The following is a 5,505-nucleotide window of genomic DNA, read 5'->3' as shown; positions in this document are numbered from 1 at the left end:
CATTCTGGGCCACTTACCGCATGAGCCAGCCAAGGACAGAGTCACCTTGATGATGGTTGGCTTGCACCAGTTCTCACCCTGGGGAAGTGTCAGCCCCATCCTAAGGCTCCGCGAGTTCCCACTGGACCTCCAGTCAACAAAGGCACATTTGTTGAGCCCAAGATGGGAACCCTAGGAGGTGACTAGTTTACAGCTCAGCCTGGTGTGATGTCCCGAGCTGCCTCTTTCTCCAATGGGTGTTGGAATGTTCCATCTCCAACAATTATGGACAATAGGGTTGAAGTCCCTTCTGGCACCGTCAGAACAAGAGTGTTTGGAGAGCTTTCTAGAACATCTGGTAAGAAGAAAAGACCCACTAAATCCCAGACATTCCATCTCTCCACACTGGGGCCATAAGCAGTGCTAGCTGGGGATTGGCCCTTGGGGCCTTGGATCCATCACTCTTTTGGCAAAGGAAAAGAAGGAAAGCAGACCTACCAGGCACAGGATAGGCAAAACTGACTTTGCCAGGGCTTGGCAGACGGGTGGCTAGGTTCCAAGACAGGGCAGCATGAGCCCGGGGGTGATCGGACAAGGCTGTAGGGTACCACCTGGGCCTTTGCCGAGTGGGGGGTAAGCACAGAGGAAGGCCGTGTGGGTCCACGGGGCCCAGAGTCTTGCGCTCTCTCAGCTTCTCCCAGCCCCCTCTTGTCATTGTTTTAGCACCATGTGGACACGTCACAGGTCAAGAAGACGCCTCTTATGGAAAACGTACTCAAAAGTCCTCTCGCCATATTTCAGCCGCCGTGCTCTGGCCCGTGACCAGGCAAGAAGCATGGGGACCGGTCCTCTCCTCTCTGCAGCGTCACTCCAAGGTGACTGTCACGGGGGATTATATTCACAGCCTCCCCACCAGCCTCGTCTATCTGCCTAGAGAGATCAGAGGCATACGTGGAGACAAGATGGCCCTGTAAAGGGCAGATGCGTGCAAGACAGAGTGCCACCTGCTGGTGGTCATGGGCACTGCAGACAGCCACCAAGTTCATTCCACAGGAATCTGGTAGCAGGTGTGTTAGGGCTTCTTCCTTCCCTTATTTGATGGGGTGGGGAATAGAGCCTTGTTTCTTTTTTCTGTACATTCCTCCGCTCCAAAAAAGTTGTCTCATGGACTTTTGTGATCATCCCCATCACCCTGTCATTGGCGAACACTGACTGCCCTGGACATTCGTGCACAAATTTTTGTGTGGACATACGTTTTTAATTCTCTTGGGCATACCACGAGGAGGGGACTTGCTGGGTCACACAGTCACTCTGATTTATAAATTACTGATGCCTCCGCTTCTCGGGCTCTGGGCTCTGCCTCGGCTCAGTGACATTAGTGTATTCTGCCTGGGGGGGGGGGTCCTCCTTTCTGCCAAGCATAGTGATGCCTTCCGGAAGAAGCGCTGGGTGAGCATACAGTTCACCTTGCCCCCCTTCTCTCAGAGACCACAGTCCTGCACTGTCTGTCGTCCAGCACCTGAAAATAGTTGTCCTGTTTATTTTGTCCAGCTTTCTGTTGTTTAAAAGCAGGAGAGATAGTCCAGTACCCGTTACTCCATCAAGGCTGGAAGCAAAAGACCAATAACACTTTTAAAAATACCGGTACTCGGGGGGCGCCTAGGTGGCTCAGTTGGTTAAGTGGCCGACTTTGGCTTGGCTCATGATCTCGCGGTTCACGGGTTTGAGCCCCAAGTCGGGCTCTGTGCTGACAGCTCGGAGCCTGGAGCCTGCTTCGGATTCTGTGTTTCTGTCTCTCTCTACCCTCCCCCCCTCCCCCCTGCAAATCGCACTCTGTCTCTCTCTCAAAAATGAATAAATGTTAAAATAAATAAATAAAAATACCTGTATTCGATAATTTCATTGTCTAAAGTCCTAGGGAGATCCAAATCTGAATGGTGGTTTCTACAGATAGTTACTCATGGTGACTTCCTTGCTTGCATGTTTTGTGTTTGTGAGAGCTTGTCTTTGGTTGAATTTAATCCGGGAGAACCCTGAGGAGTCTAAATTGGGACTGCTTTTGTCTTGAGATTATTTATGTTAGCCCCTACTAGGTTCCATGGAGGTAAAATTAATCTGAGAACACTTAGGTTTAATTTTTCTGCTGGGGATTTCTCTCACCTCTTTGAAAAACGGAAACTCTGGAGCTATACAAGAGTGGGCATATGGGTGTGAATTCTCAAGGACTGCAATCATCAACCTCATCACCGCCATCATCATCGTCATCCCCATCGTCATCACCATTATCACTACCATCACCACCATCATATCATCATCACCATCATCCCCATCCCCATCCCCATCAACGTCACCATCATTGCCATCAGCATCAGCATCACCACCACCATCACCATCATCACCACCGTCATATCATCATCACCATCATCCCCATCCCCATCCCCATCAACGTCACCATCATTGCCATCACCATCAGCATCACCACCACCATCATCATTATCCCACAACCAGGGTGAAGACTCATTGCTTTCCACAGTCTCTTTCTATCCCTCCCTTTTATCAAGAGCAGAGCCACCTTCCAAGGTCCCAGATTAGTGCAGAGGTCTCAGTTTTTGATACTCCCCCTTCATGAGGGCCTCTTATTTTTCTCCTAATTATTAACCCCCCAAACTCTGGATTCCTGTTATCATCCTTTGCCACCGGGGCAGCCCCAGTTTCTGTTCCTTATTAACGTTCACTGTTTTGGTCTCAATCCACCGTTCATTCTTATGCGTATGAATGACTTTCACGGTTTCATTTACTCCCTTGTGTGTTCAGCAATGCAGACAAAAATCCCTGCTGTAATTAATCCAAGATCTAGTGGAGTTGTGGCGGACAAATATTTTCGGGACGCTCGACCCGCCATATGGATCACTGCGTTGGAAGCGGAAATTCTCCACCTCAGTGACTTCATCTGCGGCAAATGGGAACAATAATCCTGACTTGTGAGAACCGTCGCAAAGAACTGAGGTGTGCTTAAAGAACGCACTTGGTAGAGTGCTTGGCAACAGGTGGCGTGGGCACGCGGCATCGCTAATGATACAGGAAGTGGGGGGAAGCCACGAACTGGAGCACGGCCCACTCTTTACTCCTTCCACAAACGTATGTTGCTCATGTAGGCCACAGCTGTACATTATATGGGTCTGAACAAATATATGACGACCTGTATCCAGCATTACGGTATGATGCAGAGTAGTTTCACTGCCCTCAAAATCCTCTGCGCTCCTCCCGCCCATTCCTCCCTCCCCGCGACTCCCTGGCAACCACTGATCATCTTACCGGTTTTGTCTTCTCCAGAATGTCATATAGTTACAGTCACTCATTATGTAGCCTTTTCGGATTGCCTTCTTTCATCCGGTAATGTGCACCAAAGTTTCCTCCACATCTTGTGGTGGCTTGATAGCTCGTTTCTTTTGATCACTGATGACACTCTACGGCAGAGAGAGAGAGAGAGAGAGAGAGAGGGAGACACAGAACCCGAAGCGGGCTCCATCCAGGCTCCGAGCCGTCAGCACAGAGCCCGACGCGGGGCTCGAACTCACGAACCGTGAGCTTATGACCTGAGCAGAAGTCAGATGCTTAACTGACTGAGCCCCCCAGGCGCCTCTAACTGGAATTTTTAAAGCCAGTCTGTGAGGAGATAATAAAGGAAGCGAGTAGAGCAAAGTCTTAACTGCAGGGTCTAGGTAGTGGTGCCTGGGTGTATACTGTACAATTCCGGTTTTCTTCCGTAGGTTCGAAAATTTTTATAATAAGATGTTGAGGAAAAGTGAGCCGAAGCAAAGCCAAACCCTCCGGAGGGTGTGTGTCTGTGTGTGTAAAACCGTACGGGGCCGTTCAGAGCAGAGTGATGGAGACGCCCGGCGCCTGGACCCTGGCTCCGCCTTCCAGCCAGAGCCAAGTCTTGAGCTCCCTTCTCCTGCTTTCTCCTGGCGGGAGGTCGATCGCCACACCCGGAGGTGTCAGGGCTGTGGCAGGAACCTGTCCGGCGCCCCACCTGGCTGGTCCTTCAATCACTGGGGTCATTTGCCCACTTGAGAACCACGGGGAACGTGTCATACTTCCGGTCACCAGCAGAGGGTGCACGTAAAGCAAACAAGCGCCCAAGGTTTCCAAACCGGGTCTTCCCCTTGGAATATTTTCCATAAAATGATGCAAAATTCAGCGTTTAAAGCAAGCTTCTCCACACTAGAGCCATGATCCCAGTCATACCGACGTGTTATTGATGGCTGCAGTGGGCTCCAAGAGCTCTCTCTCTCCCTTACTCGCCTGTGCCCGCCGGCCCCCATACGACTCACCCTGCACTCCTTTGCAAGGATCTCCTTCATCAGCACCCCTGCCGGGCTGTGGGGGACCCTGGCACAGGGCCTCAGAGAGCACTCAGTGTGCAGCGGATGGACAGACATTACCTCCCATTTCTCACTTTATCTCCCTGCCCAAACGCGGCAGGACTATCTGGATGGGGCGTCTCTCCTCCATCACCCGTACCCTCCCTCAAAGTGTGGCTTGTTCAGCCTGGCCAGCAACGTTCCGAATTGGATCATCCTGGGAGGCAATGGGACCAGGTGTCCCCTGCGTTCCCCCTGTTACGGGTTGAATTGTGTGCCCCGCCCCCCACCCTCAGAAAGATATGTTAGAGTCCTCACCTCCAGTATTTCAGCCGTGACCTTATTTGGAAATAAGGTTATTGTAGATGTAATTAGTGAAGATAAGGTCACTGGGGTGGGACGTAATCCAATACGACCGGTACCCTTACAAAAAGGGAAAATTTGGGGCACCTGGCTGGCTCAGTCGGTTAAGCATCAGACTCTTGATTTCAGCTCGGGTCATGATCTCACAGTTCGTGAGCCGGTTTCTGGCCGATACGATGTGAACGGAGGTGAAGTGTACGTTGTCCGTGGCTCGTCCTCGAGGGCCAGGACTGCCCCCTTTGCTCCCTTGTGGCCCAATGGCACAGAGCAGCATCCCTGGACCACAGGACGGGAGCTGGCAGAGAAGTGACGGAGGGCTGCTCCGGGAGCGAGACGTAAACTGCTTTGCTGAAGCCACTCTTGTTTTGGGGTCTCTGTTACCAGAACCAGGAGAGCCGGACGCCCTGGCTTCAACCACAGGCCCATCACTGCCTGTCCACGTGACCTTGAGCAAGACACTTAACGTGTCTGTATCTCAGGCTCCTCTCCCAGAGCAGATGAGTAATAAAGATACCCACCCGCCACTAGCCGCCCCGAGGGTCAAATTGTTCTAAATGCCTTGCATATAGTGAGTTAGCTTTCACGGCAGCTGGACCCGGGGTGCCGGTGACACACAGGCCCCCTCGGATGCCACTCTCTCTGGGATGGTCCTGGCAGGGCCACGTCTACGCCATCCCTGTACGGCCCCCACGGCTGCTCCGGGAACACACTTTCGGGGCAGAGCTGAACAGAAACCTTGTACACACACAGGGGAGGGGATTAACACGGTTTGCCCGCCGTGAGAAAGCAGAGTCGAAAG

Source organism: Felis catus, chromosome B4 (genome assembly GCF_018350175.1).
Source record: "Felis catus isolate Fca126 chromosome B4, F.catus_Fca126_mat1.0, whole genome shotgun sequence".
Classification (NCBI taxonomy): domain Eukaryota; kingdom Metazoa; phylum Chordata; class Mammalia; order Carnivora; family Felidae; genus Felis; species Felis catus.
Note: the sequence above shows the minus strand (reverse complement) of the source record.